At 59.8% G+C, this 13,907-nt stretch overlaps 1 protein-coding gene across 3 annotated transcripts in view; it reads right to left on the reverse strand.

The window, feature by feature from the left end:
• ANKRD11 (ankyrin repeat domain containing 11) overlaps positions 1-13,907 on the reverse strand; it is a 125,126-nt gene that overhangs the window by 110,511 nt on the left and 708 nt on the right. The window contains exon 1 of one of the 3 annotated variants that reach the window (XM_083851770.1): positions 1,571-13,389. The exons of the other annotated variants lie outside the window; for them this stretch is intronic. The gene's annotated coding sequence lies outside the window, so the exon portion shown is untranslated. Of the gene's footprint in view, positions 1-1,570; positions 13,390-13,907 lie in introns of those variants that run through there. 3 annotated transcript variants of the gene reach the window in all.

Genomic DNA, 13,907 nt, shown 5'->3' on the forward strand with positions numbered 1-13,907 from the left:
CAAGAGCGCAGACGTAGTGTTGCTCAAGGGGAGAAAACAGGGGCAGCTTCTCCAGGAGAGGCCACCCACCCCGGCCAGCGGCCTGCAGCCAGCCAGGAGGCCTCCCGCGGCCACCCCCACAGCCTTCCACAGAGCAACGTGAAAAATGCAATCGTTCAAACGTGCTCAAGCCTCTGGTTCCTGCTGCCACGGCAAGCACCCAGCCATCACCTCGCACGCCACGGCGGGGAGAAGGCTTCCGGAGCGCCTGCAGCGTTCACACGTGGAGCCCCCTCCCTGCTGCTCCTGGCGGGTTACGGTCAGGGTAAAGCCAACCCTTAAAATCCCCCAGACGGAGAGCACCTACAGCTTCCACCATTTTTCCCTCCTCCTGCTAGGAGGTGTAGGCAGCAGTTCCATCACTACAGGAACCGCTCCCCTCCCGCCTCCCATCCTCCTGAGAAGTGAGCGTGCTGCACACCGCGCAATGGCGGGGAACGCGCGCGCTGCCCCCAGCCCCGCGGCAGCTACGGAAAGCGGGGCACGAGAGGGCCGGGGGTCACCCCAGGCACCGAGCAGCGAAGCAAGGCAGCCGGGCACACACCCCGGGGCACCGCTGCCCCTGCACCTCCCGCAGCACGGCCAGCGGCACGCTCACCCCGGCAGGAGACCCGCGCGTCCCCCAGCGCCGCGCGGTGACACCGCGCCCCGAGCGCCCGGGGAAGGAGGGCACGTCCCGCCCCGCGAGCACGCCGCGGCGCAAACAAGCCGCACGGAGGGTGGCAAGGAAAACACGCAGAGGACAAAAGGACAGAGCCGGGATTAGACCGGAGTCCCTTGATCCCCGGCCAAGCGGCCTACCCATGAGCCCACGCAGCGTCCAGAGCCAATTCAGGGCCCTGAGTGCGCTACACTTCAGGTTATAAAATCAGACTTGGACGCACGCTTGCAGTGTTCTTTGCTCTGCTGGTGGCTAAAAACAATTCCTTTGTCATCAAATCTTGCTTCGGCGAGCTGACGTGATGTTTTTAACGCAGGAAATAAGATAATTATGGTTCAAGGTAAACAGCTACAACCGCGCATCACGAGCGGTTCTAATTTTAAGCCTGAGTCCCTCTCGAGCCATCCCTGTTTTAAAGGCAGTTTCCTCGCAGGCTGCTCGGCGTGCCCGTGCCCCGTCCCTGCCTCACACCGACGCGGCCTCGGGAGCACAGGCAGGTGCGGCAGACGGAGTCCCAGCACACGCAGCAGGGCAGCTCCCGCATCAGGAGCCGAGGTGAAGGCAGGCAGGGAAGGAGACAACGCACACCGCGAATCCTAAGTAGTGCGAGGCAGGAGCTGGCTCACCTCCTCCGGGAGCACGGCGAGAAGAGCGAGCGCTGCGCCCCAAGCCAGCAGCGCGTCCCACAGCCCGAACGCCCAGCGCAGCCTCCCGCTGGCACGGGCGGCAGGGATTCAAGTCACAGCTCGCTGCCGGAGCACCGGCTCCCGAGCCGTTCGACACGGGGCGGTAAGCTCACCTACAGCTACCCGCGCCGTGCCTAAACTAGCCCTTGCGCTGCTGCTAGCGTGAAATATTCGCGGGAGTTACCTGGAAACGAAGCCTCCCCACAAACAAGCATCGCCGCCGAGGCCTCTACGCCAGCAACGCTGAAGCACAACATCCGAGTTTGTCTGCACTGCAATGAGATACCGAGGCTGCGAGTTGTCTGCCTCCGAGATGAATCACAGCGCGCAGAGGTAGCAATAACTCTAACTACTGTTTATAGGTGTTCCTCTGGTAGGCTTTCATTCTTCCTCAGCCAGAGAAAAAGGGCTAAATTACAACCAAATGAACGCGGCTGAACGGGGGAATGCAGCAGAGCGAACGCGATGGGACGCAGACAAAGCATTCTTAATCAGTTTTGCTTAGGAGAGACAGAAGCGGTCAAAACTATTTAAACAGCCCGTCGCAGGAACGCTGCCGGTCTTGCACAAGACTAAACAGTAAAAACGCATCACGTGGCGACGTCTGCGTAGCTTGGGAGACCGATCCTCCGGCACTTCGCATCATTACGAATTTTCAAGGCACCCCACCCCGTTTCTGCTATTGCTGTCAGAAAGGGAACTCCAGCCAGAACAACTCTTCCCACATTATTTTTTTTTTTGGTTGGAAGAAGCAAAATGGCAACGCGGCACAGCAAACGCGCGATTCCCCAAGCACTTCACACGGTAAGGCAGCTCTCCTCCTTAAAGAGGAAAGCCGAGCAGACTCTCGCAGAGCCTGCTGTACGGCAGCACGGGTATTTTTAGCTGCAGGCATCTGAAGGCAGCAATATGGTGGCAATCTCCCAGGCTGAAGTTCGCCGGGGGAGGCTTCTCCCTCCCTCAGCCCCGGAGAGGCCGAGGCTCGAGGAGCTGGAGGCTGCAGCTCGCCCTCTTCCCCGCCGATGTCCCGCTTCCCCCGGGCGGCCCAGCTTCTCCCAGCGCTCCCACCGCTGCCTGCGGGACGCGGAGTGGCTCCAAGTCACCCCCGGTGCCCGCGAGCAGCGGGGAGCACAGGGACGGTTGGGCTTTAGGAAGCTTTATCTGCGATTAACACTTCTCCGCGGTGCTGATACGGTAACAGACGAGCTGTCAGACCCAAACCGAGCGCAAACAAGTGGACCTTAAAACATTTCCAGCTTCAAAGCGAAGCTTCAGAAAGCCAAATACTCTCTGCCACCGAAGCCATTCTGCTCTTTCGGTTAACGAATGAATGTTTAACAGAGCAATCAGCTAAGAGTCTATTCGCTGAGCCCGCAGCAGGTAACTCAGTCACCACACGCTCCGTTTACACACAGGACTGTGCTCACGTTGCAATTCATCACGCGGCCCTTCAGCACTGCGCCTTCAGGAAAAAACACCACGAAGATTTGCTCCGATACCGGCCCCGGACCTGGGCAGGAGCGGAGGAAGGCAGCTGCCTTCGTGCTCACCGCTTCTGGCTGGAAGCGGCTCCCGCGAGCCCCGGGCAGGCCGACACCGCAGAGCCGGCCCCGGCCCCCAGCCCCACCTGGGGCTGCCCCGGCGATACCCGGCGGGCAGCTCGGCTCAGCACCAGCTCACAGGTTCCCTTCCTAACGTTCTCCTGTGTTATTATCTCGGTGCTCAACTCTTGGGTAAAATAATCGCAAGTTACGAAGCACTTGGTGCAGAACACTTGGTTTCTGAGTAGCTGAAGTCAAACAGAATTGGAGCAGAGTTCACCAAGAAGCCACCGTGAGATCCCAGGGAAACAGCCCTGCTCACAGCCACGTCACTGCCAAGCCCTCCATTCCACAGGGACCGGCCTTTGACCGCGCTTCGCTTCTGCCTCCGGCACACATCAGGAAGCACCAGCATGGCACGGCACGGGGCAGGGAAGCGAGCGGCGGGGCGGAGGTGACACGGCCAGCAGAGCCCGCAGGCTGCAGCCGCGGCAGCAGCAGCTCCCCCGGCACCACGGCCCCCTTGTCCCCACCACCAGCTCCCCGAGCAGCCCAGGCACCTCGGCAGCTCCTTTGGAACTCGCTCGCCTTCCCTGGCCGCTGCGAGCCGTGCTGCGATATGGCGTGTAGGACTAAGAAAAATAGAACTGATTCAGCCCTGCCTCCCCTCCCCAGCCCTACCTCCTCCGAAGGCTTTAAATAGGATGTTATCACTACTTGTTTGTACGCCATTACAGAAAAATGCTCGGTTTCTTAATACTGCATTACAGAACAAAATGTTACTCAATTCTTTCCGTAAAGCACCAAGAACCGACTGTGAGACCATATGCATCCGAGCGCATCCACGTGCCGGGATAATCTGCAGTTACGTAAGGGACAATTGGCGCCTGCCCACGAAGGGGAGGAAAGAAAGGGCCAACGTACAAATCTTCCTTAAGACCTAAATCCCAACTAAACATGCGTTTGGGGGAAATCTGATTCTGGAGGCAAGCGGAATCCCCAAGTCACAGTTTCAGGGTTCGGCCATGGGAGCGCAGACGAAAGGAACTCCCACGAGGCTGATCTCCTCTCCTTTAGCTCATCCCATTAAGCAAAAACGAATCATTTGCTAAACGGCGAGCTCAAGTTGAGGCGATCCCACCTCGACCCTTACCCTGGCAGCTGGGAGCCGAGCCCTCCCGAGGCTTCAGCAAGCCATCCCCAAAGGCACCGGCGCCCTTCCAGCTCCTCAGCGCACCCTAAGGTGGCCGGCACCTGGGCGATGACACTGCATGAGCCATATGTCCTGCTGCATCTGCATCCTCCGTGTCCGGGGGCTCACGAGTGTAAGGAACCAAGGGGAAAGGCAGAGTCGAGAGGAGCAGCAGCCGTGGCTTGAGACAGACACAAGGAGGCCAAAAGGAGGGGTGCAGAAGGGACCCAAACCCCACAACAGCCAACAGACTGGAGCCTGCCTCCGCCCCGTTTACCTGCGCTTAGCCGAAACGTGTGGCCCTACAAGCAGGACTGAGTGCTTTGGGATCGCCCCTGCAGGCTGAGCTCCCCGTCCTTCCCCACAGGCGTGGGGTGGAAGAGCAGGTGCCTGCCCGGCTGCTGCGGCCACCAGAAGGACACATGTTGTTACCAAGAGCCTGTTTTTATGCACAGATAAGGATAACAAGTGTCTCATCGCGGCGTTTCAAATGCTGAAGATCTTCAGCCGAACCGTGCGCCACAGAAAGCACATCACCAGCTAGGCTGCGACAGCAAACGAAACGAAAATTGAAAACGAAGCCTAACTGATGCGCCATCAGCAAACGTCAATTCCAGTCGTCTTAACACACAGGCGGTCCTCGCGACAAAACTTCTGCAGCGCACAGAAGCGCCCTCGCTAACTCCGAATTTGGAGCCGAGGCGCCCCGGGCACCTCACACGGACCAAGTGCCTCCTGCAAACAGCCGCGGGTCCTTCGGCGCGAGCTGCGGCACGACGAACAGAGGTCCATTATAAAGGCACCGCATCACCCAGCTCCTGGCAGTCGGCACTGCCACATCGGACTGCGTTTCTATAGCAACCGGGGAGGAAAATATAAAGCAAATTACGGTTAAATGAAAATTATTCTCCATGACAATATATGTTAATGCAGGAAGATTTGCGAAGCCATTCTGGATAAGAGTGTTTACATTCACACATGTGTTTACAGAAATAAATAAAGGGGGAGATGTAACAGCTAATGGATCTCCCAGAGGCAGGGATCGCAGCCAGCCCTTTTTTCAAGTTTTCACGTATTTAGAATAAAATCCTTCACGCTAGCAGAAGGGAAAGCAAGCCACCCTAACGCAGGTACGCGCACCCTTGGATATAGCGCACGTCCTGCGAGAAGCAGTTTTCCAGAAGACAGAAAGCTTCGGAGCGTCGCGGTCCTTCCGTTCTCCGGGCTGCAAACAAAGAGCGCGTTTGTACCTCCTCATCCCAGGAGAGAATGTTTTAAACGAGAGGCTGAGTCCCTCGGAATATTTATAGAGATCAGACTGAGACCGGAATAGTGACTTACTTTAATCACCTCTACCTTACTGACGGAGCACTGAACGGGGTTTTATACCCCCGGATTCGCAGAGCTCGCACCCTGCTGCGGTCCAGAGGCAGCCCAGGGCATGGGAGCACACTGTCAGCCCACGGTTTTCAGCAGTAAGGCTTAAAAAGGTAACCCCGCGCTCTTCCACCCTGCTCCTCCAGCCTACACAGCCCTTCTTGCCAGGGAACCCATCTGAGACTTTGGGCATCTTCTGAAGCGTGAGCGAAGTTCACTGGAACGAGCCTGGTTCCAGAGGCAGCCGTCTATTTGTTTTTTAATTCGCTTGGCTCGTGCCCCGAAGGAGAGCCCAAGGAAGGAAAGCAGGCTAGGGACTGGCGCACGGTGTCGTGGGGACGGCTCGGGGCCCCGCGTCGGGAAGAAGCCCTGGGAGGAAGGCAGCTGCCGGGTCCTCAGGGAGAGGCAGAGGAGCACGAGGCGCCGCTTGCACCGTGCGGCAAGCCGGGACCGCGGCAGGCAGCGTCCCCTGCGCGGGCACGTCCGACCTCGCTCCACGCGCGCTCCCTCTGACCTCGCAGCCTGCCTCCTGCCTCCGCCTCCAGAACAATGCTTGAATCATGAGGATCATAACTTTTTATGACGGTGGGAAAACTGCAATATTCTCCGCGAGTTCGCTCCACCCTGCGCATAAAACTGCTCAGAGGTTCAGCCATAAAGCAAACTCCCTCCTTTGAAGTCCGGCTCCAGGCCCTCAGCGCATCATAATGCTGATGCGAAGGAACGCAGCGCGTTAACGTTTTACATAACCACGCTCGGGGAGCATCGCTTGTTAATCATTCGCTGCGACTGTTGACAACAGCAAGTCGGGCCAGAAAGTCGCCGGGTAACGAGAACCGTTCCAGGTGAGGCTGGGTGACCCACAGACACCGACTTCGCGCACCGCCAGGCGCATTCCGGTCACGCTCCACTCTCCCCGAGGACCGCTTGGTGCGGAGCCCACAGCAGCGCTGCCGCTCCCATTTGGGCTCATTCAGTCGCCGATGGCAGCCCAGACACGATCCCCTCCGCGTTTACCTCCACAACGACGCGTGCGTCTCTCCCCCCACGCGCCGCGCAGAGAACAGCTCCAGCCTCAGCCCAGAAGCCTGCAAATCACAGCACAGCGGCATTGCCAGGTTCCTCCTCAAGCCCCCAGCAATTGCTGCGACGGGGTTCCTGCCGACGCTCCTTCCTGCAGCGGCAGAGGGGCTGAACGCCGTTGTTTTCACACAAGAACTTTAAACCAGGCCGCGCACCTACCCCAGCGCGTGGCCGCATCCTGCACGCGTTACGTGCGCACGCAGCGCGCCCGCAGGGTGCTGAGCCCACCAGGCCCAGCCACCAGCACCACCGGGCCGGGCACCGCAGCCTTGTGCGGAGCCGCCTTCGCCCCTTGCTGTGCCAAAACGCATCCACGCTGTTTTCCCTGCGAACGCTCTCTGAAGCCAGTTACCTGCGCCGCGCGTTCTGCCTGCCGCTGTTCTCAGTAGCGTGGCGGAAGAGAGCCCCACTGTCCACGCACAGGATGAACCCCCACAATAAAATGTTCAGAGAGCTGCCCCAAGCAGGGGACAAGCCGTCGGAGGGAAGCAGGGCAGGCCCCCCAAGCTCCCACCCCCTGCACAAGTCCCTCAGAGCCTTTACCCCCCAGCTCCCGGGCTGCTCGCCCCATTTTGGGGCCGTTTCCTCCCAGCGCGCAAAGGCCCAGCCCAGATCTCAACAGGGAGACGGAGATGCACGATGATCTCAGAGAAGCAGAAAGGCAGGAAGAGGAGCGAGGAAACATCAAAAGGCAGACTGGCTAAAATTAGAGACGAGAACTCTGGCTGAGCAGGGCCAGAGGAGGACCGAGGCAGCGCGGCAGCTCTGAGGAGAGATCCCAGGAGGGGGAGAGGCAGGAGGGAGATGGCGAGGGAAGCAGGGGAAGCTAGCAGACGGTAACAGGCTGCAGAAGTACATTCAGCATTTTAAGACTCTAACCCACGGCTTTCTAACCAGAGAGCACCGCTCAGCACGCCTGGAAAAAGCCACAGAGCTGCCTTCTTACCTGACCCCTCCTCCCTCGCACGAGGGAGGGCTGAAAGGCAACTCAGCTCACCGCAGAACAAGTTTAACACCCCAGCGGCAGCGCTGATCACAGGGAAGGCAAATTAATTCGGCACCTTCCCCCACAACAGAGCACCTCTGAGCAGCGCAGGGCACCTCAAACCCCGACAGAGGAGCAGAGAGAGCAGGGGCCGGGAGATCTCCGCGCGGCCCCCAGCGCGCCAGGAGCCTCCGGCGAGGCAGGAAAGCGGAGACGCGCAGCGGTTCTCAGCTGCCCTCCTTCTCCCAGCCTATTCTCGGATGTCCTTTCTGAGCGGGCAGGACAAGCAGCCGCACGAGCTGGAGTCAAAGGCGAAGCCTCCAAGGCGCACGGGTTTACGTTTCCAAACCCGGCTCGCGCGTTTGGCTCTGGGCCTGCCCGGGACGACAGGGCTCCGCACGGAGAGCTGGGTCCTCGCGCACCCAGCCCACCGGCACCCCGCAGCCGGCACCAACCGGGGCACCGAATGGCACAGCGGCATTGCCACGAGCAGGACGTGCTCCCCCCAGAGCACCCCGCACACCCAGGTACCAGCAGGACTAGGAAGGGGCCACCCCGTCACCGCGTCCCAGGGCCAGCAGCACTCCCTGCTGCGCTAACACACCCCTGGGATCACCGGCAACAACCACCAGCACGCAGAGCACCAGCGGTCCGAGGGGTTGAAGTCCACCAGGGGACTCCTGCTCCTCGCAGTACCCCCATGCCAGCGGGACATCGGGGCTGCAGCCCCCGGGACCCCACCTCGCCGCCTCCCCCCGGCTCCAGCCGGCCTGCAGAAAGGCAGCCGCTCGCGAGCGCCGTGGGGCTCCTGGCACAGCTTGTTTACACAGAGCAGGTCACAGGATAGGCTGGAAGGTGCAAGCAGGATATGGTTTTTACAGCTCTGAACTCCTGCCCAGATAAGCTGATAAGGCTGGGTGCACTGCTCACCCAGGGGCAGGGGGCACCTTCATGTCTGCTCCGCTGAAAACGAAGATGGACCACGAACTGCAATTAAGGAATTTATCATTGATAGCGATGTTTCTATTCACCTCATTTTCCTTTAGAGCCATTCTACTGCGTTGTTTTTTGTTTGTTTGTTTGTTTTTAACTCGAGCTCCTGACTGCACGTACTCTCACACTTCACTGCGAGGTGCCCAAAGCAGCACAGCACCACCAGCCCTACGCTGCGCAGGGGCAGCAGCTCCCCACCGCCCGCTACCTCTGAATCGGGGCTCTTTTTTTTTTCTGGGTAACACCTCCCTACCTTGCCATGCTCGGGACAAAATATTAACAGCTTCACATCGCTGTTGGGGAGGTGATTTTAGGCCTCTCCCACACCACACACAGCTGCTGGTCTCCCCGGAGTTCCTCCAGCACCGCTTTCCACGCAGGGACGCGCACAGCACTCGTCTCGGAGCAAGGCACAGCCAACGCAAGAGGAGAGGAGAGGAGAGAGGCCTTCTCGCTGGTCGCACGTGAGAACAAGGTCAGCCTCCTCCAGCCCTCGTGGAGACAAGGCTGCCTTTACATACGCTAAGTGCTCGACCCTTCCCTTTCCACACTCTCCTCCAGGCTCCGGTCGATGCACAAGGAGCAGGCGCCGCGTCTCGCGGGGGAGTCCGGCAGCAGCCCCAGCGCTCTGGGGCCTGCCCGGGCTGGGGAGCAGCACGACCGATGCCTCACCGTTTCCACGAGGCATCAGACGTTGGCAGCTCGGGTTTACCAACGCAGACCTAGCGCACAACCCGTACCTTGCTGCTGCAACGGTTCGCAGCGGAAGACTTAGCGTAGAGCTACGAACGGGCTACGCTTGGTTGTCTTCGAGGCAGGGCGAAGGAGGCTGCCCGGAGACTTTCGGCAGATAAATAATTCAGCGCAGGAACGCCGAGGGCAGCACCGCACACGTCCATATGGCAGGGCGACGCAGACGGCACTACATGCTTCCCATCACCGCCCCGACAGCGCCTTCAACCCTGACCTAGAAAAACACTGCTGGCTTCTGGCTACCCCGGCCAGTTGCTCACGCTGGGGCAGGGCCTCTCCGCCGCAGACCGCGGTTTCGGCCTCTGTCGGCAGCAGCAGAACCACGAGGAGCACAGGAGCTCATCCACACGGCGATGGGACCCCACGGCCCCGCTCTGGGGCCACCCCACGGCTCCCCGTGCCCGACCGCTCGGCTCACGGCGCACCCAGGATCGAGGGGAAGCCCCCAGCTGACCGAAATGGGCCCTCAAACGGGACTGTTTCCTTTGCTGACCCCAATTATCCCCCCAGTTTATTAAAGGGAACTCGCGCACGCAGGAACGTTAACACCCTGAAGAGCCATATAAACAGAGCAAGTCCGAGGGCACCGCTATAAACAGAGCTAATGGAAGGCGGCGACTGGAAATGGGTCCTGAAAGCTGCCAGATCAAAGCGAGATCCTTCTCGTGGAAGGGCTGCATTACCCTTGGAGCCACGGCGCTAATACCGTCTATAAAAATATTTTGCTCAAATAAGTGAAGAAACAGCAGCGTTTCATCTGTCAAAAGGTGCGAGGCTTTTATGGGATTAGCCATTCCACACGCAGCATAAAAATTAGAGCAGATTTTTGAAAGCCCTCAGCTCGGCTGACGGAGACTACGCAGACCGGCGCGTGCGCCCGCTTTCTTCGCAGATACTGCACGCCGAACAGATTTTTCGCTGCTACGAGCGTTTAAGCTCCTTTTTTCTTTATTTTTCAGGCACTCACGAAGGATTACAAATCGGCATCACCTACAACTAGTCACAGACGAAGCCAGCACCGCCGCCCAGGCTCAGACAAATGAAGATGCTGAAGGACCGAACGGTCGCACAAGAAGCCACCCTGCAGCACCCGTCCTCACGTGGCAAAGGCTGAAAACTGCGGGTGCAGAGAGGCAGCCTCCGTCCCATGGGCACCGACCGCTTCCTACCGCGCTTCGCAGCGGGGCACCGAGACAGTGCCCCGCTCAAGCGGGCTTTATTGAGGCCGTGGCTGCACAAACCCACACTGTTCGGGGCGCTGGCCGTTCCGGAGAGCTGGCCACAAGGCTCCCCTTTCACGTTCACGCGAGTATTTTTGATTACGGCGCATCAGCGGCATACAAATTACATAAGACTTGGCTGGGGAGCGAAGGGCTTCGTGCCCTCGGCGAAGGCAGCTCCTCGCCTCTCATCTCTCGCAGGGAAGAGAAAATATTTAAAGGCCGCATACAAATCATTCCTGCAAAGCGTCGTGCAGACTGTTTAAATTAGATGGGGGTAAAAATACACGCAAGTTTATCACGAAACACGAAAACCTTTGCCATGGAGACACCGCTTTCTCCCGGCAGCCTTCCACAACGGAGGCGCACGCAGCTCCTGGTCACGACGGAGGCAGCAGACAAAGCGCCCTGCCAGCGCCTCGCCAAGGCAACGCGATTAGAAGAGCCACCGGCACCACGTAAACACTCCCAGGTAGCATTTCCCTTGCCCTACTGAAAAGCTCCGGGACCTGCCCCTACTTGCCACGGGCCTCCCTACGTTAAGCCTTCATACCAGGGAAGGGTTTCAGCGCCGAACGCAGACTGCCGAGCCGGAAATTCAGGTACTCGGCAGGCCGAGACGAGGGGCCAGCCTCGCAAGAAAGCTGCCACTCATTAATTTTACGAAATGTAATTAAGCAGCTCCGGTCCCGCCGACTGCCTTCCCTTGCAGGAGGAGTTCTTCGGCGAGCAACGAGGACGTCCCAGCTGCGACTCACGCCGCCCCCGAAGACGTTTCCCCCGAGCGCGCTCGCGGCAGGCAGGCGCCGTTTCGAAATAAATACCGCCATTTCCTCACGGCAACTCAGCGCTCTTCCTCCTCCTCGCCTTAGTCACCGCCAGGATCTACACCGCGGCGCGAGCCCCCAGAAAGCGGCCACCCTGCTCCCGTCCCCTCGCCTGAGACCCCTCCTTATTACAGAGCACCGCTTTCTTTTAATGCAAAAAAAAAAAAGCAGGAGGGTTAAAAAAAAATGGTAGTACTTCAAACATGTGTCCAAAAGCCACAACACAGAGACAAAGAGCGCAGATTAAACGCTGCGAAGATAGACTTGTCAGGAACCTCGCTTTGAAGTATCTGCAGGAAACACTGTCATCGCGCAGCCATGTTACAATTACACAGTTAAAATAATCACCACCAGTTGTAGGCAGCCCATCTGGTTTACTGAAAGAGAGCACTGCTGGTGCAGTATTGATTAACACGACCGGGCTGCGCTGACCCCAGAGAAATACATTTGTCTGCTCTGCTGAGCAGAGAGCGCGCCGCACGACACCGCGCAACGCCTCGCTTTGTTCCACAGCGTCTGGGGGGGGGATTTGGTCAATTAAAACAAAAGTAGAAAATGAAATAACCTTAACGGGTTGTCTGCCACACAGGAAGGAAGAAGTGAAGCCCAGCACTTTGGTGAAGGGGGTTTTGTTTGGGGGGGGGTCTTTTGGTGATCTGTTTTTGGTTTGAGTCTTCTTCCCCCCAGACCCAGTCTCCACGTTGGACAATCCACACGTTTAACCCTGAGAAAGTGCTGTTACGACGTCGTAAAACCAAAAAGCAGCACGTAAAAAAAAGAAAATCAATTCACCCTGCGCCACCTTCTTATGAAATGGAGACAGGGACAAGAGTTCACTTCGAAGAGCAGCACTGAATGGCAAAAGCAGTTGGGAAACGCTAAGCTCAACACCTCCAGCTCCCAGCCTGTCACAGCCGCGAGCGCCTGTACGGCCGGGCCTCCGCAGTCACGCCTGAGAGCAGACACAAGCACACACACACACAAAGCTGGGAACGGAGCGAGTCGGAGCGCAGAAACCACGGGGCTCGTGAGCTGCAGAGGCGACCGAGGCTGCCGCGAGCCGGAGCCTCGCCACACACTCAGACGAGGCCGGGGGTGATGCAAGCCACGGCCAGCCCGACGGCACGGGCTCGCAGCAAACTTCGCTGAAACCCAGGCCAGATGCGCCCTGGCAAGTCCCAAAGCTCCCCAAGTCTCGCAGGGGCGAGTCCCAAAGCTCCCCAGTTCTCCCAGCACCTGGGAGAGAAGAGGCCCGCAGCACCCCCGCGCTGCAGGAGCCGAGCCCCCAGCTTGGGGACAGGGTCACGACGGAGAGCCCTGAGCGTGTACCCACACACGGAGACCACCCCACGGGGCTGGATCGTGCGCTCCCCGCGGCTGGGGGCAGCACCAACGCTCCCCCCGCCCCGGGACACAGAATCCCCTGCGGGTCTCGCTCCCAGTCCCACCCCATGGTTTTTCAGCCCTTGTGCTGCGCGCCACCACCATGGTTTAAAAGTGCTCCAGCGGGCACCCTTAATCTGCTGGCAAACCCCGTGCCGTAAGAGCGCCAACTTTTCCTTTTTAAGTTAATCAAGTCAAATATTTAGTTCCCGGCAGAGCACGCACAAAAGAACATACCGCTGCCGTCCGAAAGCGCGCGGGAGCGAGTTACCCTTCCCCTCCCAACTCCACGGAGCGTTGTTCCCCCCCCCCAGGAACGGTAACTGTGGTTACATAAAGACGTCCCGTCCCGGGAAGGGACCAGAAGAAAGCCAAAACCCCGCGCAGCTCCGGGCTCCTTCCCTTTACACCCATCCCGGCACCCCGAGGCAGCGCCCGGCACCACGAAGCGCAGCGCTGGCAGCCCCGGGGAGCCCCGCCGGGAGGGCACCGGCGCTTCCCGAGCCCTGCCTGGAATTTGCTCCCTGCCTTCGGGGCCGCGTCCCCCGGCGGTGAGAGAGCGCTCCGGGTACGGGGCCGGCCGGGGGGAGGAACCCCACCCCCCCTGCAACCGGAGAGCAAAACACAGCCGGGGGCCGCGAGCCGGAGCCAATCCGCACACACGCGGCCCCCGGAGCCTCCGCGGGGAGGGAGGGAGTGAGGGAGGGAAGGGGGAGCCCGGGCCGGGCCCCGCCGCGGGGCGGCTGCTGGGGGGCGGCGGGGGCTCGGGGCCGGCGGCAGCCCCGGGGACGGGGACGGGGGGGGGCGAGCGGCCGCCTGCCTGCCCCCGGGATTGCCCCCCGCCCCCGGGGCAAAGGGTGGCGGGGGGCGGCCCCTCCCCGGGGCACAAAGGCTGGATGAAGCCGGGGATTACATAAATAAATAAATAAAGAGACGGATAAATAAATAAATAAATAAATAAATAACGGAGCGCGGCCGGGCCCGGCCGGCTGGCGGCGGCTCGCCTCGGCCGCACGCACACGCGCGGGGCTCTGACGCCTCCCCGGGCTGATGAAATGGGAAGCGGAAATTACCGAGCGGGCAGCCCGGGGCATTGTTCCCCCCCCCTCCCGTCCTCCTCCTCCCGGTGCTGCTCCCCCCCCCCCCGGCACGACGCCCCCCGGTGCA

Source organism: Anser anser, assembly GCF_964211835.1.
Source record: "Anser anser genome assembly, chromosome: 11".
NCBI classification, from domain to species: Eukaryota; Metazoa; Chordata; class Aves; order Anseriformes; family Anatidae; genus Anser; species Anser anser.